Below are 22,947 nucleotides of genomic sequence, written 5' to 3' on the forward strand. Positions count from 1 at the left end.
ACATGTTAAGTACTGATTTTTAAATCATTGATTGATTGATTGAATCTTTATTTTGAACATGTTGAAAAAGTACAACAACATAGAATTAAAAGAGACAAACGAACAAAGCAAAACAAAAGGAAAACGAGAAAAAACAACTACAAATAACTTTCATGTTCAAAAAGGAAGAAGCATAAGCTTATTTAATCCCGCCCCTTTCCCACTATCTAGTAATCTATAGACTACAGAAATACCTCCTTGCAATTACATTATATGTCATGTGTATTTTTTTTATTATTCATTTTTTTAATATATATACATATATGTTTCTATCTACCCATACATACGTATATACACATACGCACATATACACATTTTCAATAACCCCATTAACACCTCAAAGGATACACAACCTACAGATATATATACCCACACCAACATACCCGTGCACCCGCACACACATGAAAAAATTAGACAAGAACACCCGATCAGATCTCTACCTCCTCCCTGTACCCTGTAAAAAACATTTCCTTAAACCGCTGTTTAAACTGCGCCAAAATCATGACTTTATTGTTTCAATAGTAACCAAGGATGCAAACGTGATGGAAAATCAACATCAGAGTTCAACATTGATTCAATATCAGAATCTGACGTTGTTTCAACATTAACAGTGTTTGAAAATTTGACGTTGAATCAACGTCAGGTTTCAACATTGATTCAATAGAAGCATCTGATTAGTTTAGTCAGTGTCTCCTTGCTATCTGACCATCTGTCCATCCGCATTTCTCTCCTGAACTTCATACCTATGTAACACCTCCTCTTCATCACCTCTGTTCTCTTAACCTACATGTGCACTGAAGCTTGTTCTCTCCACCCCCCGGGGACGCTCTCTACCACTTCACCCAACAAACGTCAACATTTCTTGGACATCCAACCTGTGAGGCATGCGCACTTACATCATTCAACATCACCTTGATTTCCTTCGTATCTTCTAAATAATAAAGAACTTTACATGTAACACACTAAACCTTTGTATCATGTTTACTGTGTCATATCTATGGTGTGGTTTCACAATCAAGACTGTTCGTGAGAAGAAGAGCATGAGGTTTAGATAAGTGTTCAACCCTGTAAGATGATTTTTCTTCTTTGTTTTCTTTTAATTAACATTTAAAATGGTTTTAATTCTACAGCTGGACTGCATCTCTTCTATATCACTGCAGGATCATCTTTTGCTCAGGTTCAGCTACTGGACCAGGATTAGCATCCAGAATAGTTATAATATCACAAATCTTCGGGTATGTTCGATTTGCAAACAGCATGCCACAGTTTCCAGGTTGAATTACACGTTTTCTAGAAACATATAATTTGGTGGGTGTGTCACAGATGTTACACAATCGGCAGAAATGTGTGTATAAACCCAGCTACATTAAAAGGCAGAGCACAGCTGCCATAGCACTTCATTTCACGTCTTTCAATTCAAATAAGCGTTTTGCTCCTTTTTGTCATGGCTGAACATCCTGCCAGGCAAAATGGCTTTCACCGAAATTCAAGCTAAGCGCTGCGAAACTTTCTTCTTTCAGCAGATGAACTGAAGTGTCACACTCTGAATGTATTCGGCACAGCGAAGCTCCAACATCTAACCGAAGCACAAATGATCAAAACACATTGTTGAGTGGCGAGCATTTAAAGGCTTAAATTACAGCAACTGCACTTTTGAGAAGAGTTCTTGCATAAAAGTTAGACGTGCAACACATTCATCTGCCAACCTGAACTCTACTGAACTACCTCCAGCTTTGGTTTATAGAAGAATGCACTTGCATTGCTTCTAGATATAAACAAAGGGTGTTGAGTTGTTTTGGTAGCATCAGGCTTCAGTCAGAGATCCAACAGATCTTTCATCATAAATAAAACAAAAACTTGAAATTTGTGGTTTCGCTGTGTCAATAATCTCTACGTGTCAGACAAGTCACAGTTCTGTCCAGTGATTGGTTCCAACTGGACCAAGTTTTATATTCAAAAACTGATTTAATCCTGCAAGCTTCCAGCATGACACAAGCAGGTACTTAACATGTCTGTGCTCCACGTCTGTGTGTTTTGGGTATTAAAACTTGGAAATCGACGTGTCAGCACATGTGAGGGATGATGGAAACCTTGATGTGCGGGGAAGAAGCAGCAGCAGTGTGCTCCAACGCTAATACTCGCAATCTGAGCCACATGACTGCCACAACAGGCTCCCGTATAATTCTTCTCATGCAGTCAAAAGCACTCCCAACATCCACAGGAATCTAAATGTGTTCATCAGCAGCAATCACCAGCCCCCTCTACAAAACACGCCTGATGATCTATGCTGATGATGTTTTCTAGTACTTCATAACGCCCACATAGCCCATGGATGTGCCATGCCGGGGGGCCATAATAATGAGGTGATAACAACCCACATGTTTGTTCCAGCTGATGCTGCAGGATGGCAAAGTCACAGCGAGCTCCACATCCACTCACACCTGTCTAGGCTCCCCGACATGAGGGACACGAGGAGCAGCTGCTATTCTTTACTGACGTTACTGTACTGATGCTGAAAGCACATCACTGCTTTCAGAGCTGTAATCTACGTGAAGTTATACCTTTAAATAAAATAGGCGTTGATTCGTTAGCTCAGGATTGATAAGGAAGTCTTTTATTCATGCAAAGGGAGTGTCTGTCAACAGGTCACGAGCAGAACCGTGACGATTACGACTGGGTTTTCTTTTAGCCATGTATACAGTCTTATACATTTTTGCATTAGTTTTCTGCTATGAGATGGCTAGTAGCCAAACCCTGCACGGGCCACCACCAGGGGGCAGAAAGCTGAAACATGATGCCATGTTCGGCCTGGCATCATGCCAGTCTTTTACCTGTTAAAAGACGCGCAGCTGCAGTTAATTCAAAATGCAGCTGCGTGTCTTTTAACAGGTACGAGAATCCATGAACACATAACTCCAATTTTAGCCAAACTACATCGGCTCCCTGTTAAATATCGTATAGATTTTAAAATTCTTTTGTTCACTTTTAATATTCTGAATAATTTAGCGCCCAGCTATCTCTCTGAACTACTCCACTCATACAATCCCAACAGAGCACTTAGATCGTCCAATCACAGGCTCCCAGCACAACCTAGGACTCGAATGAAGTCGAGAGGTGACCGGGCCTTTGCATCCGTGGCTCCCAGACTCTGGAATAACCTCCCTGTTCATGTTTGTCCTGCCGAGTCGATCCAGTCGTTTAAATCACGTCTTAAAACTATTTTTTTACTTTGGCTTTTGATTCTGTCTAGTTGGCTGTTCTAGCTTGTTGTGTTGTTACCTGTTGTTTGTTTTAACTGTCTCATGCTTTCACTGACTGTGAAGCACTATGGTCAACACTGTTGTTTTAATATGTGCTACATAAATAAATTTTGATTTGATTTGAAAGTGGAAGTGGCAAAAACTATAATTAAGGCTGCTTCCAAAGTCGACCTCTGTAGACTCCAGTGTTAACAAAATGTCTATAGCACTCAAAAGTGTGTTTACAAAAAATAGTGTCATAAAAAACCTGAGTGGGCTTGTTTTTATTTTTGTGGCTCACATTGACAGTTATCAGGACACTGGCAAACAAACTGGTAGAGCTAAGGTTGGATTTTAGCCTTATTTATAAGACGGTACCTTTAAAATCAAGACTTCTACACACACACACACACACACATACATGACTTGGGACAACAGAAAGCGTTTATAGTTTTCTCTTTGAGTCCGTTTTAGAATCAGTCTACAGTCGAGCAGGAATGAATTAAGCACCAATCATGAAACAACACAGTCCCACGAGGCTGTTGTCTGCATCAAAGTAAAAGTGCTGGTTTTGCAGCTGATGATCTCAGATTGTTGTTCTAAGTGTCTGACAACATTATAGAAGAGATCCCTAGAGAGATACATCTCACATCAAACAGAAGTCTCACTCTGAAATCTCGCTGGAGGAGCGTTTTTGCAGGAAGACAACAGGGTAAACATGACAGAGAGGAGAACAGCGAGTGGATCTGACTGTGACCTGAATGATTTAAGAAACAAATAATAGCACATTGTTTAATTGTGGCTACAAAATGATGCAGCACAGTGGGGGGAAGTTGCACTGACTACCTTTAGGAGATGCACTGAAGTTGGGGTAGTGACACTCCTCACCGTGCTGTATAAACTGTGGAGTTTGGAACAACTTTGAATGGGATGATGCTGAAAACAAACAGAAAAAATCCAACTTTAGATTCAGTTTCCCTCAGGAGAAATGCCTCATTAAAAGCAGAGTGCTCTCGGGAAGGCCAAATAAAGCCTGTGTTTGAGTTCTTTCATGATTTTGTTCAACTTCCTGCTAAACAAGATGAAATCACAATCGCTCAGAAAATAAAACCCTGAACCTGTTTGTGTAGATTTTTTTAAGCACTGCTGCACATACAAACTGTGGCTACGTCCACACGTACCCGTTTTGAAAACGCAGATTGCTTTTGTTTGCACCTTTCGTCCACACGTAAACGGCGTTTTCGGTCACTGAAAACGGAGATTTTTAAAAACTCTGGCCAGGGTGGATATTTTTGAAAACTCCGTTTTTGCATTTACGTGTGGATGAGAAAAACGGAGAAAACGCAGCGTCAAAGGTGTGCGCCTTTTTTGACGTCACACTGTGCGCCACGTTATTGTTTCGGTGAAATGAATTTCTACAATACTGTTACTGTTAATTGTCTCTGCAGTGTTTAAATGCTTACATACACACACAGTTACTGTCCCTCCACACATACGACTCGGTTCTGCTTCTATGCCCCAGCTTTGTTTACTTTTTCCCACCGAGGCTTCTAGACTTCTGATTGGCCAACATTTCTTCACGGTTAGGAATATAGCGCCACCTGCTGCTTTGGCATGTTCCTAGCAGCGTTTTCCTTCATTTCTGCCTTTACGTGTGGACGGGATTATTTTTTAAAACAAAAACGGAAAATTTCCGTTTTCAAAAATACCCGTGTACGTGTGGACGTAGCCTAAATTTAATAAAGAAACAGCTCCACATATTTTTGCTAAATAGTAATCACTTAACGCCCAAAAGAGGGAAATTAGGATCCAGGTTAAACCAAAAAGAAGTTTAATCCTCTATTTAAACCCCTTTAAATCTTCCCATTCCTTTAAAATAACACTTCGCTGTTACCAAGACAAAAAACTCCCGCCTTCCTTTATTCTTTATCATCCACTTCCCTTAAGCTTCACAAGACAACAAATATATTCAGACTTTTCCACGGATGAATACTGAGGTGCATCTTCCATCGCAGAGGACAGAATAAAATAGTCAGAAATCGATCTGAATGCCGAGGTGTTTAAAAATGAGAATTTCATAGTTTTCAAGTAACATCATTTAGAAATGTGTCTGCTGTGTGAGGTTTGCCAAAATATGAGAGAGTTGTTACAGTGGACGCTAATGAGCCACCCAGCTGCTTCACAGCTGATCAGCTTGTTAAGTCCTGAAAAAACGACCCTGTTTCCAGGTCCAAGCGTCTGCTGCACTGGATCAGGCACTCATCCTTTTAACGTGTTGCATTGCTTCATCACATGTTTTGCTTGACATGAGACCCCAAAAACTATTCAGTTGTCATGTTAGGCTGCTGTTGGTCTTTATGTCGATCATAGTCATCGTATGACCCACACACCAAACATTTAATGCTTACTCTCAGGTTAATCAGGACTTTTTCACAGCAAGTAATCCACAAACCGCACTGCAACACACTGATAGCTGTCCTTGTGTTGAGACGGGTTGTCTCTCCCACGACTGCTCGGCTGAGGTTTTGTGCATCGTCTCCTGCTGTCATGTGATTGCATTTGTCTCTGCTGATAGGGGAATGTGCTTCTATCGAGAGCAATTAAACTCTCCTCCAACATCATGCCTGCAATAATATATTTATGTTAGCCTGCTGATAGCTCTGTAAGTAACATGTCATCAAAACTTTGCTCTTTGATAAAGCTTAGGACTGGATCAGGTGACCCTGAACCCTTTTCTGCATAAAAGCCTCGGCTGCTGGGTTTCCATGATGCACTGAGTGTTTCTTAGTGCTTCTTAGTGTGTTTATACACACTTTATACACACAGGTTTTTACCTGTTGAAAGGGAGTTTTTCCTCCCCACTGTCACCAAACGCTTCCTGATAGGAGGTCATGTGATCGTTGGGCTTTTCTCTCAGTTATTGCAGGGTCTTTACCTTACAAGCGGTAGAACGATAACGATATGTATTGTGAAATAACTTTTTCTTGATAGAAAAGTTAAACTATTGCGATAGACCTCGCCGCTCTTGTCCTCTTAAAAAAAAAAGAACAGCCAATCCAAATTAAGTAGCGCAGAGCCGAACCAATCACAGCCGCAGCGTCACGTGACTTGTTATGTACAGCACAAGTGCCAAGCCGCACATGTACAGCCAGCCGTTGTGCCGCCCGGTAATGGAGGAAATGAGTGTGCCGACTAGAGAAAAATCAACTGAGAGCGTGACCGAAGGTTACCGAAGAGAAAACAGACGATGGTTCCAATGCCGGAGAGATTGTCGAACAGAAGAGCCACAGAAGTTCTGTAGTGTGAAGGTATTTCTGCTCTTTCAAGTCTGACAAAAACAGAGTAGCGCGCACTGTAAATGTGCCGAAAGCAAGTCTGGAAATACAATAAACCGGTGCATGCTCAGTCTCTGACTGGAAGCGCTGATTCGTCATTCGGCTGTTGTCTATGGAAGAAATATAGTTTCATCAGAATTCAACTATTTTTAGACATTGAATTTATAACACTGAATTTTTATCCTCCAAATTTCCCTGCAAAAAATTTCACCTGCAAAAATTCACCTGCAAAAATTCACCTGCAAAAGTGATGAACTTTTGACCCAAGCCAGAGCAATCAGCACTAGATCGAGTCGAGCGGTTCTCAGCCAATTAAATTACGCTGCTTGATCACCGCAGCGTAATTTAATGTTTAAAGCTGTTTAACAGCTCTCTTTTAGGAGACACACTGCTGGCTAACGGTGTCATGTGATCAAGCAGCGTAATTTAATTGGCTGAGAGCCGCTCGACTTGATCTAGTGCTGATTGCTCTGGCTTGGGTCAAAAGTTCATCACTTTTGCAGGCGAATTTTTGCAGGTGAATTTTTTGCAGGTGAATTTTTGCAGGTGAATTTTTGCAGGTGAATTTTTTGCAGGTGACTTTTTTGCAGGGAAATTTGGAGGATAAAAATTCAGTGTTATAAATTCAATGTCTAAAAATAGTTGAATTCTGATGATACTATATTTCTTCCATAGTTGTCAGACTAAAGTAACTGTTAAAACTGTTTGAAAAGCTCAGCTATACAACAAGGAGAGATTGAGAATTTCCTTTTAGTTCTCAGTTTATTTGATATTGACAAAAGTTAGTCAATTTTGTCTGTTCTTCTGTAAAACAAACTAAGATTTATTTCTAGAATTAATATTTTGTTTCTAAGTGGAATTGACAATTTAGTCTGTTTTGTTTGTTCTATTTTGAAACTTAAACGCTTTAGCGGCTGCCTTTTGTGTAGTTTGCAATATTTGTGTCAGGGTTCCTGGGTCGGTGAGCCAGTGTTTGTCACGTTTAGGTTATGTTGCCACATCAATGTTCTCACTTCCTGCTTCCTGTGTCAGCTCGTCTCGTGTTATTAGCCAGATTATGTTCAGCTGTGTACTCACCGGTCTCTCATTATCGTCCTCATCAGTCTGTGTATTTAAGTCTTCTGTTTCCACTCGTTCACTGTCGTGTCATTGATGTTATGTTGTCGTTCCCGTTAGTGCTCAGTTATTCAGCCAGCCACTCAGTCAGCTAGTCAGTTCCTGCTTTGTTCATTCACTCGCTCCAATAAATCCTCATCATTTCTGCACCGTGAGTCCTGCGTTTGGGTCTTCCACGCCTCCACACACAACCCCTGACAGTTTGCCTTTATTTATCTGAAAAAGTCTCATGTTCCTTAAGTACATCTACCCTGTTGAACTTATTATGGGAAATAAATATTTAAATCAAAACAAGCTGCTGATTATTTCACATTTTACTTGTGAGCAACGGCACATTTAAATCTTACAAATATAGTGATTTGGCTTAAATCGTGATATATATCGTTATCGCCTGAAATGAAGAAAACATATCGTGATATGAAAAAATCTTATATTGCCCAGCTCTACCTTACAACATAAGTGCCTTAAGGCAAAAGTCTTTGTTACCATTTAAATAAAACTGAATTCATTTAAAGTATGTGTGCTTAATATATATTACATGTGAGAGAACAGCTGACTGATCGCTGGAATTATGGTGATTACTGGATTTAATAAAAAGGTTGAATTGTTCCTTCTGCTTTTGCAAACTGAGCATTTGGACCCGGAAATGGTGAACAGTCAGTGTTGAAAATGAGATTTAACTGCATTAATAAAGGTGAAATGTGGAAAAAATAATAGAATGAAAAAGAATTTAGTAAAGTGAACTTTAAAGCACTTAATTCAATCATACTTCTGATGCTGATATACAAACACAATGTCATTCTTAGAACTAAGACTATAGTTACCACGAACAGATGACCCAAAAGCAGGACACTGGCCCAACAGAGTAACTAAATTCAGCCTTTGTTAGACCAATAGCAAAAATTCAGGCAGATGAACAAAGGTGCAAACAACACAGACTAGAATAAATAAATCATAATTTAAAACAATAAGAAAACACAAGAACAGAAATAATGAAAGAGGAAAGGGTTAACAGCAGGTGGGAAACAATCACAGAGGCGGTTAAAGGCACAAAAAAAAATTAACATTCAAAGTAAAAAGGAAGTAACCAGATTGTGCATGATAACCACCATGTATTAACAAAGTGAAACTACTGCAGTGAATAAAAATGTGACGTAAGTAAACAGAACAACAAGAACAACCATAAAGCTAAAAAACCCAGAAACTCACACACAAGAAATAAAAACACTTCTAACTAAACAATAAAATCAAAAGAGGGACAGAAACATAAAAAGAATAAAAAGGTGGCATGACAGGAAATATAATCCAGAAGTCATAAATCATGAAGATCTCCAGGTAATTTCAGATGAAAGAACCCAGGCTGCTCTGAAACGAACAAGTGAAGCATCAACGCATCAAACTAATATTCCAAACCACACTTTGTTTTTCTTCTCGTCAGAATGATCTCATTATTTGTGGTGAAATCTGATGAAAAATTGAACTGAACTGTCTTCCAGAAATGAATTTTAATTTTCTTTAGATCCTGTGTTGTCTCAACGTGTTTTGTCAGCGTACACTTAGCTTCACAGTGACATATGCTAAATGCAAAGTCCTGGTCTTCTGCTTTTTCCATTACTTATCAGCCATAAACATAGACAGCAGATATATAACCTATTTAGTCTTTTGATTGGGACATCATCTATGCTTTGAGGAGACGCGTTCCCTGTCAGGGTGAGATACCTAAACTAATTGATCAATGGAAAGTGCACAGGATGAGAAAGAGCTTGTAAAGTCAAAGTAACTCTCTGTGAGTGGATGTGGTTGGGATTTAGAGGAGGCAGAGATGGGAGATGCTGTCTTTGATCTCTGTTCAAGGCAATGTATTCATCAACTTCTGAAGGTGGTGCAGCACTCAAAAGTTTACTTCCCACTTCTGTTTGTGCTCTTCGATCATCCATCAACACAAGAACGTGCCTATATGAGGCTCATGCAGTATATTTATTTGATTCGTGGTTTATGTCCCTTTGATGCCAGTGAATCCTAACAGACTGAATCAGCATCACTCAGACGGAGTTTTGTTTGCATTTTTACTGTAAACTGGAATCAGTTAACTCCAAAAGTATATCCACACGTGCCAAGAAAGAGCTCGTTGTGGTCCCAGCCATTACATCCTGGTAATTAATTAAATAATTATTGCTGATAAGCTCTTTATAGAGAGCTCTGATGACTACTGTGTGGTTGTGACTGACAATCCGCTCACAGGCATTACAAACCACAAAACCAAAGTTTAATATAAAAGCAGAAAAACATTTATGTCAAAAATGCATCAACACTGAATAGTGAATAATTGCAATAACTATACAACTAATAAAAGTAAAGGTAATAGATCAAATGTTTCAGTTACATTTGCTAAGCACTTAATTTCTCTGGGGGCAGCCGCTCCTTTTGTGGACTTTTGTCGACACTAGGGCTGCCACAAACGATTATTCTGATAGTCGACTAGTCACCGATTATTTTTGCGATTAGTCGACTAATCAGATCATCATCCACTGAACGTAAAACATACAGCTTATTGCACCAGCAGCATCTGCTCTTATATAACTATCATTAGCTTACAGCTTTAAGTGTTTAAGGTATGTGCTAACTAAAAATAAAGACAAGATGATAGTTTATTAAATTTTAATGAAATTTGCAGATTGTTTCAATGGAGTTTAATAAACTCCTTGCTATCTAAAATATAACAGGACACCGGAGTAAATTCTCAGCATCTCACACTTCTGATAATCAGCTGTCTGCTTGACGTTTATTCAGCTGTGTAAAAACTATAACTTTAATCTCAGCCAAACCGATTTACTCAGGAACAAATAAAATACTGAAAAAAGCCAAACAATAACATTTTTAAGTTATCTAAGTGACTTATATATCATGTTTAACCTGAGTAGCGAAAGACGCCGGTGGGTTTGAAGCCGGGAGTCCGGTGTGCTCACGGCTCTAGTTAGCCTAGCCCCCGGCTAGCTATCGAGCTAGTGGGTAACAGATGTCTCCGAAAACGTCGGAGCGCTTTTGAAAATATGTGGTGTCTTGATAAACTGAGCAGATATTTGAGGTTTACACAGCTACATTCTCGCCTGAAAATATGTTAAACGTTTATTTTGTGACCCAGAAAGAATAATAAGAGTAATATTAAAACTAACTAGCTGCCGCCATTGTTGGAAACTGAGCAGGGCTGCGCTATGAATTCTGGGACACAGCTTCTTCTTCTTCGGGGTTTAACGGCAGCTGGCATCCTTGTACATGCAGTGCTGCCATCTTCTGTTTCAGTCCGTTATTACACTCTTAAATCCTACTACTTATTCCTGCGTCTTTTGGGATCTTACAAAGCTTCAAACGACACGTCGACTATTAAATCAGTCGTCGACGATTTTGATAGTCGACTAATCGTGACTAGTCGACTAATTGTGGCAGCCCTAGTCGACACTATAACACGCTTTGAATGACAGACCCCTCATTTTCATAATTAAGCAGAAATTGCTAAACAAAAATGTAAAAACACAGAAATTTAGGAAATAAATAGATGGGTGGGCTGCAAAGGAGAACCCAGTACTGGCAGACATAAACAGAAACATAAACAGAGACATAAACACTCAATATAAGTCAGATATTATGCAGAACATTTACAAACATTTACTACTCTTGCTGGATTTCATACATGTTCATTTTTTACTGATATTTAATATTTCATTTGTTGTTGGCTTTTTATTATTATCATCATCTCAGTCTTACAATAATGCAAACTGTCTTCTAAGCCTGATGTAGCAAAGATGAGCCGATGTGTGGGCCAGTCTGTGAGCTCTGACTGAGCTCTGAGTTCCCCTGTGCTCCGTATTTTGTCCTGGCTCTGAACGTAACAGATGGCACCAACAATGGGCTTTAAACCGACCCAAACGAAACCAGCAGGTAGTGTCACACCTTGTAACTTCCATCTTTATAAACACTGTCAGGTACACTCCTCCTTCAAACACCAGCTCTCCAGTCACAGTTTCCGGTGCTGTTTGTGTCGTCTTCTTACAATTTAACAACTTTGCAGAAGCTGACAGGAATAATAAGCTCCTCTTTGCTCATTTCCACCAGTCAAAAACATCAGTTAGCTGTTGTATCGAACACGTCCACCTCTTTTACAGAGAATCACGTTATGATATAAAGGTGGATCGAGTGTATGTTTGAGCATAACTAATAATAATGTCAGTAAAATAACATGAGAGCAGCTTCGTTTCTTCACAGTATTTGGGATTTTTGTTTACTGCTGGTCCAAACTAACTGGACAAGGACAGAAAACCTTTCTTTCCCAATCTGAAGCAGCCGGGAGAACCCAGACAGGGTCAGTGTCCCCATGTTGGTCACATCGCCTCTTGTGATCTGTCGTGGCCGATGTGTCTAACGAGGCAGCCGTCTGAGGGCAGACAGGTAAGAGGAGTGAGCAGCGTGACCAGGAGGCCGACTCCTGTCAAATTAATGTCCTCCACTACGAACCGCTCGATAAACTTTCCCAACAGCACCTGATGAAGGATGTCTTCCTACTGTTCTCATCGATCTCCCGCTCCAATACAAAACTCATCTTGTTGTTCTAATGTGACACAGCTCAGCCCACCTCCTGGCATGCTCGACCAATCACAAATAGATTTCTGTTTCCATTTCCTGTCTTCTATTTAAAACCATTTTATATCAGATTCACTTATTATGAGTTTGCTTACTGTTGTTATTGCTTTATTTAGCTTATTTATCAGTGATGCTTTGTGCAACATTGTGCCAAGGTGTGTGTGTGTGTGTGTGTGTGTGTGTGTGTGTGTGTGTGTGTGTGGGCGAGAGCGATGCCCTGGCAGTGTTTTCTCCTTGAGTCCCTGTGTGTGTTCTCACCAGGCCTGGTAAATGGTCCAACTCCATGTTGAGGTGTGTAAGCAGTCCAGGTATTACTCATGTTGTGGGGACAAACATCAATTTACATGTTTACACTTTGGGGGAGCATCTTTATGAGCATCTTCTTTATGGGACAAAAAGCAAAACGACACAAATCACAGGAGGAAGACTTCTCTTAAGGTCAGAGTAAGTGTCCAGGAAATGAATGAAAGCCAGTATAAATCCCTCTGAAGTCATAGACACACACACACACACAAACACACACACAGTTGTGTGTATGTGTGTGATGTCACGGACATGCAGAGTCAGCTGCAATCGTCAACCACGACAGCAACATGCCTCACCATAACCTCAGAGTTTTTCTAAAGAGAATGGAAAACCTGCCAGGTGGTGGCAGTAACATCCCCAGAAGCTTTCGGCCAACTGGCTTTAAAACGAGTCAATAACTGTGATTAGTGATTAGATGCTACTGTACAAACAGGACACGGGAAATACACGCGAGTTAGACCTCGCTGCCTAATTCTTCATGGATCCGATTCAACGAGGTGCTGGAAACATTCATCAGAGATTTTGGTCCCTATTGATATGATACTATTACACTGTGCCAGCTGCACCTCTGTGATGCAACTCTGTTGTTCCACTGCATCAAGAAGGTAAACAGACCAGTCAGTGTTATCAGTCTTCTTTGGTGAGCCAATGTGAACTTTAGCCTCACTTTCCTGTTTTTAGCCAATAGCAGCAAAGCCTGCTGTAGTAGATAGAGTGATTCTATAGTTGTCACTGTGTTGAACCGACAACCATCACAGATGCAACCTCATTTAAACCACCTTTCTACCCCACTCTGAAACTCGTGTTTCAGAGTGGGGTAGAAAGGTTTCAGAGTGAGGCCGTTGGCTTTAACAAGCAGTTGAACAGATAAGTCTGACAAAGTTTTACTAATGATTGTATGTGAAGCTGAAGACTTCTGCAACGATTTATAATTCCTGCCTAGAACTCTTCACAAAATAACTGAAAATGAGCTGAGTTGTAATCTGCTATTGTAAAGCTGGCCCATAAGTCTGGAACAAGTATACACTGTCATTGTAGGATCAGGTGTATTCTTCAAAGCACAGCTGAGTACTCAACAGCGAATATTAACAAATAATATTTCTTACTGAATCAAATAGGATGCTCATTTTGTAAATTATAGTACAAGTTAGAGCACATGAGCACGCAGAATATCCTTTAGGGTTTGGCAACCTGGTAATTGACAGGCTAGTGTAGGATCTGCAGCTGTGCTGGTCTGTTGTGCTGAAGAGAAAATTAAATGTAAAAAAAAAAACAAAACAAAAAAGAGAACCTGCCAATTTACTGGCTTCGTACTCTCACCTATGCCTCAGGGCAACCCTGGGATATACTGGAAAGATTACATTTTGGGAATGCCTTAGTGGAAGATGGAAGATGGAAGCCTGGGTTTGGACCGCTGTCCCAGCAACACAACACATGGATGGATGGATGGGTGGATGGATGGATGGATGGTTGGTTGGTTGGATGGATGGATGGATGGTTGGTTGGATGATGGATGGATGGGTGGATGGATGGGTGGATGGTTGGTTGGATGATGGATGGATGGGTGGATGGATGGATGGATGGTTGGATGGATGATGGATGGATGGGTGGATGGTTGGTTGGATGATGGATGGATAGGTGGATGGATGGATGGTTGGATGGATGGATGGATGAATGGATGGATGATGGATGGATGGATGGATGGGTGGTTGGATGGATGGATGGATGGGTGGATGGTTGGTTGGATGATGGATGGATAGATGGATGGATGGATGGTTGGATGGATGGGTGGATGGTTGGTTGGATGATGGATGGATGGGTGGATGGATGGGTGGATGGTTGGTTGGATGATGGATGGATGGGTGGATGGATGGATGGATGAATGGATGGATGATGGATGGTTGGATGGATGGATGGATGGATGGATGGGTGGTTGGATGGATGGATGGATGGATGGATGGTTGGTTGGTTGAATGGATGGATGGATGGCTGGATGGATGGATGGGTGGTTGGATGGATGGATGGATGGATGGATGGGTGGATGGATGGATGGATGGATGGGTGGTTGGATGGATGGATGGATGGATGGTTGGTTGGTTGGATGGATGAATGGATGGATGGATGGCTGGATGGATGGATGGGTGGTTGGATGGATGGATGGATGGATGGTTGGTTGGTTGGATGGATGGATGGATGGATGGATGGGTGGGTGGTTGGATGGATGGATGGATGGGTGGGTGGATGGATGGATGGGTGGATGCCTTCTGATTGACAAGTTACTACCAACATGAATTTACGACGTCCGTAGTTTCTCCAGTCTGATCCAGACGGTGACTAACAAAAGTCAAGAGCACTTCAGAGACTCGTGGATGACACCACGATGGCTGTATGTTTAATATGCAGTCTGTGTGCTTGCTGTGTGTCTGGGAGTTTTGCTTCTGTAACAAATAAAGGCTGGTTTGCAGTTTCACAGATTGCTGCTGAGCCTCTGTCAGTGACTCTGCAAATATTTCACGTTAAATGTTTCCCAGAATGGTGATAGGGTTTTAATGTGACAAATGCTGGAACTGCTGCTTTTCATTGATTGAGAATAAATGTGACTGTTTTCTACCACAGCAACAAAGAGAAAGTGAGAGCAGCAGAACTATGTGTACAACGTGAGTCATCCAAACAACAGGCAAACGGAGGAAAACATCGAAGCAGCTCCAGATATCATATGAGGAAGATAAACTTAATGGATCAGCTGATCTGCAATCCTGCAGCAAGAGTACAAACAGGAACTAGAAAGAGACATTTCCCCACTTCTCTCATTGGTTCCCTGTTAAATTCTGTGGAATATAAAATCCTTCTCCTCAGAAAAACAGTCTTGAATGATCAAACCATATCATCCCAATGGAGCACTTTGCTCTCAGACAGCAGGCCTGCCTTTGGTTTCCTAGAGTTTCCAAAAGTAGAAGAGAAGCAGCATTTGGGAGACAGACACCCACTATACTTTTAAATTTAGGCTTCAAACTTTTCCTTTTTCAAACTTTCAACCTTTCTTTTTAATAAAGCTTATAGTTAGACAACCCTGAAATACTCCTTAGTTACACGTGGATACGGGTCCCATAAGCACCCTTCCTGTCTTTCACTCGCAGTGAATCTATATGAAATTGCAGTATCCTTCTGCAGGTGCTCTGCATATTTCTGATCTGGAATTACAGTTAGAAGTCTCTCAAACCTTTTCCCTCTCCTCTCTAAATAATGTCCACCCTACCTGAGTCAGATTCTTTATCTTTATCTTTCTTCCCTACTGGTGGGGGATTGTTGGGAGTATAAATATATACATATATATATATATATTTATATACAAAGGCTTGACCTTACTATATGATCTAACCTAAGATGAGGATGATATTACTTGGCATTATTAAATAGCAATGCTCTGAGCTGAACTTGAGATCACAGGACATATAAGGACACTCTGCATGCTGGTGCTATGAAATAAATAACCTACTGGCTTTAATAATATCCTCCTCTGCAGTACATCCCTACATAAAATGAAAAATGGTAGCTGCAAACCTCAAAAATTAAGATTTTGATTCAAAGAAAAACAAAAACTGCAGCATGCCATTTACCTTTACTGAAAACTCACACAAAGCAAAAGTAAACGAGATGTAAAGACTCATTGTTACTGACTTTGACAAGCTGTCCCTTTAATGTCCCTTCACGTAGATTGTCACTTACTCTTGTTACATATTAGAAAAGTTATAGGGAACTCATTTCAGTGTCAACATCTTTCAATATCTATGTTTCCTTAGTGTCATCTGCTGAGCAGCTCACTAATAGCGAGCGCTTAGCGACTGCTTCTGCGCGTGACTTCAGGTGTTTAAGTGTAATAATAGTGAGAACACATTGATATTCATGAATGCAGCTTTGCTGATACAGAGGTCCTCGGGGTGCACGGCAGAGAGGGCCCTCCTTGTGTGATGCACAGCTCCTACACCAGACCAGTAGAGTCTCTCTGAACCTGCCAATGCAATGCTTGTTTGCCCACATGCCATTAACCAGCACACTTCAACCAGCACTAGTGTCTGTCAAGAGCTGCTCTCAATTCCAGAGCAACGCAAAGTGTGTCTATTTTAACCTCACCATGCTAGGAGAGAATAAACAGGCATGGGGACAGTTCAGACATCTACATCTTTATACTCAAGCAGGTCTCATAGAAATGGTTTGTATGTAACAAGCTTGCAAGAGCAAAAGAAAAAGAAGATTTATTTATTTGTTTAGCATGTTGCAAATGCAGAGAGATTTGTTTTCCAGTAAATGTTCTCATGTTCTTGCACAATAACCCATTTAATGATAATATTATTATCAAAGATGTAGTGGTTAAATCTATCATCTTTAGCTAGTTTAATCCAGAAAAAGTACATCGATACTCTGTATTTGTGTACAAAAAAAGAAAATTGAGGTGGCTACTATGACATCACGCACTGGTTTTGGACTCATTTTGAAGCCTAACATCAGATTCTTTTAACCAGGTTTAGTTGAAGTACTAATACATAACTGTTATGTTATTATTAAGTCATTAGCTAAGGCTAACAGGCTTAGTGAGAGAGATGAACTGCAATGACAGAAGCATCACCTGGATTTGTGTTGCAAACTTCACCAAAACTACAGAACAAATTTCTTGGCTGAGCTGTAACACAACAGGGTTTTTATTATTTTTCAGATAATCCCATTAAACTGGTCCAACTGGTCAGAACAACACAAACACAGCAGATCAGACCACTTCAGTGATTGCAGTTAGCACAGCCCCTTGACTGGGACGCCTGTCAGTCAAAGTGGCGTTCCTGGAAGTTTAGCATCCAGATGGATGACTTTTACAGAAACTCCTGTCCCGTCGTCGTCGTCCCCCCCCAGTATGAACAAGGAACCTGTGAGGACTCAGCCTTTGTACCCGGCTGTAAACATGTTTTTATGCTTACTGCACATTTCAGCTCGGGACTGGAATTGACTGAGTGGCCATTTGAGGAACTGCACAGTTGTTGGCTTCATTTTTCCATCCCAGTGGTTGATTCATTTACATCAAAACAACCGTCCATTGCTAAAGGCCAATAACGCTTTTTTAAACATGAGTCTGATTTTCCAATCTTCAAAATAAAAATAGGTGAACCACTGATCCAGCACTGAGTGAGAACTCCCCGACCACCAAAAGACGGTCTTATCTCTCTTTGTTTGTTTAAAATTATTCTATATTTTAACTATTTAACCTTCTAGGACCTGCGTCCACATATGTGGACATAACATTTTGGGTTATTTAGACCAAAATACTCAATTTTGCTCTACAAGGGTCTGATATCCACTCACGAGGACATTATACTGCTACTGTATCCTCATATGTGGCTCTTATTTTTCTTAGAAACAAAAATCCGGTAAAAAAAAATCTGGTAATTCTTTGTTTTTACATTCATCAGGTCCCAATCAGCCCAAATATCAAAGAGAAATTAAAAATGCTGCTGTGGAAGAGTTTGGGTCTTAGGAGGTCAATGTTTTTCCACTTTTCCTTGAAGAACTGTGTCTCATGTTCATCCTGACATGACTGTATTCCTACAACACCACACCTCTCACCACATCTCAGAGCGACACTTCTCTAGCATGTCACACACTTGTGTGTCTGCAGAGATCCTTTCCATCTTGCTGTTTGCACAAGAACAACAACCTCAGCCTGTCAGACCCAAAAACAAGCATTCTTACTTTGACATGTGAATTTGCCCTGTGGGATTACTTTAAAGCCATTTTGCTGGTTACATTCTTACTCAGCACTGGACCAATCACAGCCCTTTAAGTCAATATAAATTAGTTAGACCCCAAAAGATGGACAAAAGAGCCAAGGTTAAAAAATGCTTTATTAAAGCGTGTCATTAATTCAGTCAATCCAACTGGGACACTGTGCCAACACTGTACAAATACTTCTAATCATCAGGAGGCAGCTCTGCTGTAACTCACGGTCAATGTTTTCACTAATATGGAAGAAATTAATGGGCTGTAGGGATGTAGTGAGGTTCTCAGGTAGGTTCAGAAGCAAACCCAAAGTCTCGGGGGAGGGGGGGGGGGGTGTCTCTAAAGTGATGAAATCTCGAGAAACTCCTATTTTAAAATGACCAACTGATTACATTTAAAAGCTGTTTTGGCCTCTGAGTAATGTACACCTTCATAACAGCGGCAGGTGATTTGCATTTGGAGAGTAGTAAGGCTGAGAGTTAAGGGCACTGCTGCTTTGATTAACAGGGTGCGCTGGGAGCTTCAGCTAAATGCTGCGTGCTAGGCCTCGGCTCTGTTAATTAAAGTCAGTGAACTGGTCCTCTCAACTGTATTGTTGCTAACGGTGTCTTTTGGATATGCCAAACACTGCGTCTTCCTGTGTGTTGAAGCACGTTTATATAGCATGTCTTTGCTTTGCATCTGTTCAGTTTATTAACGATAGCGTCAGCTGATCACGTCGGACTCACACACCCAAATAGCGACGGCTAAAACGCTGTCGCGATGGGCTCAGAAGTCCAAGTGTAGTGGTCGACCTCACAGTGGCTACGCCCAGCTCTTTTCTGCAGCACGTGTTGAACTAGGTTGTTGTTCCCAAAAGACAAAACTCATTTACAACTGTTGAGTTTTAAATTATTTAACAGATTCAGCAGTGATTTACCTGCAGGCTGGCTGGAGGTAAACTCTGCTGTGCTGTCATCTCATCTTCTTATGCCCATGATATTAACAAGCACAGCAGATAATTTCCATATGATTATGTTTTAATAGCAAAACAAAAGTGTGTGTGGTTGAAAAAAGAAAAGTCTGAGGAAACTAATCTGTATTAATGAATATAAAGGACAAACTGAACATATCGATTATTTTGTTTGACTGATTGATTCATTCTTCAATCAGTCAGATGCTGGCAGTAAGGGGACCCATCATATGCAACAAAGCCCGAAGCAAATCCTTCAAATTGCTGACTCCATCTGATCAATATTCAGCACTGGAGGCTTTCTGTTTGAGCACAATCAGTCTTTGTGTTACAGACTAAGAGCTGTTGTTTCCATAACTCAACATTTTCAGTTATTTTCTCTCCATCAGTAACATCTTGGCTGCAACATACAAGACCGACTCCTGTTGGTGGACGACTGTTTATTACTTACGTTTGTTTGCCTGACATCACTGATACAGCTGATACTGAGACGCCTTGGCCAGCTTCAGTTCTTTGTCACAAGAGTCTTCGTGCCCTCCTGTAAGGAACAGAACATCAAGATTACTTTTATTTTACCAAAACAGCCACAGGAACAGGACAGTCTTTAATGTTAGCATGCTGTGGGGTGAATCTGACTATGTTATTACAGTGTTATTACAGTGTTATTACAGTGTTAGTATCCAGTGTATGCCTGCAGGCCAGCGAGATGCCACAACTCTAGAGCTGAGAGACATACGGATGTAGTAAACCAGTAAAAAGAACTGGTTCTGTCTTTCTCTGCAGCTGTTTATGCTAAACTGTAGCTCAGGTGGCAGAGCAGGTCAGCCACTAATCAGAAGGTCGGTGGTTCGATCCCAGGCTGCCTCCTGGCTGCCTGCCACATATCCTTGGGCAAGATACTAACCCCATGTTTGCCTACTGGTGGTGGTCAGAGGGCCCGGTGGCGCCAGTGTCCGGCAGCCTCGCCTCTGTCAGTGCGCCCCAGGGTGGCTGTGGCTACAATGTAGCTGCCATCACCAGTGTGTGAATGGGTGAATGTAGTGTGAAGCGCTTTGGGGTCCTTAGGGACTAGTAAAGCGCTATACAAATGCAGGCCATTTACCATTTATCATTTAAACTCAGCTTTATCAGTGTGCACCGTGTAGTGCAGCTCGATTTGATTGTGTGTCAAACTTCTCTTACAGGTCTGTGAGGATATTTACAGAATTGTGCCTTATTTTGCCTTAAATTCACCAGGAAAGCTGACACAGTATCACACGAAGTCCACAGCTGTTCATTTACAAAGTCAACACATTTGTTTGTTTAAGCAGGTTTGAGCAAAAACGCCAGGCTTTCCTTTATCCTTCTGTTCCTTCCAGGCAACATTAATATGTTACATCCAGTAACATATTAATGTTGTCTGGATTTAACTTTAACAGGAAACAGCTTTATTAACTCTCCTAAATCCAGGCTAGGTTGCCCCTCTCTTTCTTTTTCCTCCCCACCAAGCACCCTCGTTTGGACGTAAAGTGCAGGAGTAGACGTGCCTAAATTATTTAAACGTGTAAAATGTGGATGTGTGGTGGGTAGCTGGCTTCTAATTATTGAGCGATACTGTTACATAATTGCACTAACACACCACACACTTCACATCCTGGCTGTAAGGAAAGCTCAGGTGTGATATTCAATAAATGCAGTAAATTGTGTGATAATTAGCTGTTTGACGTTTGCGTATAGTCTAAAACTACTGATGACCTGATGATTCCATATATAGCAGCAATGTTATGACTTTGACATTTGAATGGCACAATAAGTTCTGATTTGTATTTGGAGATTTGACTGCTGATAGAATCCAAATAATGACAACGCTCATCAGGTGTAAATGAATATAATAATCAGAAGGCATTAATAAATCCTGATGTGATAACATCTTGATAGCAGCTGCAGATGTGGTATACTCCATGCAGGAAGTGACACGTCTAATCTCAGCATCTCCTTTATGTATGAAGTGATGTTTCTTTGAAGTGATTACTTCAAAGTCCTGCTGAAAACACGAGGGATGCACTTCATAGCTTGATGCAAAACCAATAATATTTTTTTCAAAAGCCACAATAGAGTCTTTTGACAAAATTGTCAAACATACGGCCCCTGAGCCAGGATGGGCCCACCCAAGGGTCCAATCCAGTCCACTGGACGGCTTTGCAAACTCTGAAAAGCTTTGTTTTTGGACTTTTGTTACAAGCGTTTAAGCCATGAAAGAGGATTTCCAGACTATTAATTTGATCTCAGCCAGAGGTCTGAATCATTGTCAGTTTAACAAGTTTTAATGCAAGTTAATCTGAGGAGCTGAGCAGGTGTATCTCTTTGATAAATACTCATATTAGGGAGGGGCAAAGGTTCCAACAACGAATTCAGAGAAGCTTCATACTGCTCTGTTTCAGACAGTTTACACTGGTGTCTGTATGATGTCATTAAATATGGCAGCAAGTATATGGTCTTCTCATCCAATGAGAAGGAAGCTTTTCAGTCTATAAAGAGACAGAAGTTAAAATGTCCTGTGGTGAACCTATTATGAGTCATGAAAAGCGACTGTTGAGTCTAACTACAGAGTCCAGGAGTAACAACATTATTTGAAACAAAGGACAGTGAACAAAGAAAATGCAGATTAAATGTTTGCAGATCTCTGAATGTTTTCAGCCTGTCAAAAATGATGCAAACCGTCAAAGCTTAATTACAACTTTTGCAAAAGTTACAAACGGTGAAATGAACAACGTTTGACATGTTCAAGAGCAAACTTTCAACCTTACAAACCATCTTTTTACCAGATTCAGATCATGGCAGAAATATCTGAAACTAACAACACAGGAACTCCAGCAACACTTAAAAGTAAAGAAGAACAATTTTATTAACTGACTAACATGTTTGGGCCTTCATCAGGGTCATAGTAATACATAACACATCTGGGCTTAAATAAAGGACAAGAAACAGAAAAAAATGAACCAATCACATCTCCTGTTGCTAGTGTCTCATCCTCTCCTTGCACCATGGAAGGCAAAGTTGTGCCAGAAATGTTTGCTGAGAGATGTTTTTAACTCCTCACCTCGTGAAGGTGTCGAGTTGATATTGGCCCCACTGTTTGAAAGGCATCACAGCATAAAGTATCAACATTTCCGCGCTGTGACAGCTGTTGGCTAATCCTTTATCAGGAACTTCATAGCAAACGCAACATTACTGCTTTCTAATATTTTACTTGGACATTAACGCATCCATAGAGGGATTATACGCTGCAGTTCTGCCTGTACAATTTACATTTTGAGATTTGAGCACAATGCTGGTGTATCTCAGCACAAAGAAACAGAAAAAAGCACAGGTGTTTCAGTGGCAACATCCCCGCAGGAAAGACTTTCTAGCTTAAGACCTTCAAATCCAGAGACCAATTCTCCCCCTGCTGAATACATTTAGAGAAGAAACCACAAATCCTGCAAGGATTGAAAGTGCCTCCCCCACACCTGCACACAAACAAAGCAAGCGTGTGTCTCACTGCTCTAATATTGCATTTTAAAAGCATCTCCTTCCCCATCTC

At 40.7% G+C, this 22,947-nt stretch overlaps 1 protein-coding gene across 6 annotated transcripts in view; it reads right to left on the bottom strand.

Annotated features, from left to right (window-relative positions):
- The window catches only part of ptprfa (protein tyrosine phosphatase receptor type Fa), a 385,498-nt gene that overhangs the window by 315,624 nt on the left and 46,927 nt on the right, over positions 1 to 22,947 (bottom strand). For 5 of the 6 annotated variants that reach the window (XM_087852896.1, XM_087852895.1, XM_087852893.1 and 2 more), the window contains exon 2: positions 19,837 to 19,923. The gene's annotated coding sequence lies outside the window, so the exon portion shown is untranslated. Of the gene's footprint in view, positions 1 to 4,124; positions 4,215 to 19,836; positions 19,924 to 22,947 lie in introns of all 6 variants that reach the window. The other variant, XM_087852892.1, reaches the window with a different exon arrangement.

The sequence above is a fragment of the Neolamprologus brichardi genome, chromosome 15 (genome assembly GCF_056152115.1).
Source record: "Neolamprologus brichardi isolate AB-2024 chromosome 15, ASM5615211v1, whole genome shotgun sequence".
Lineage (NCBI taxonomy): Eukaryota > Metazoa > Chordata > Actinopteri > Cichliformes > Cichlidae > Neolamprologus > Neolamprologus brichardi.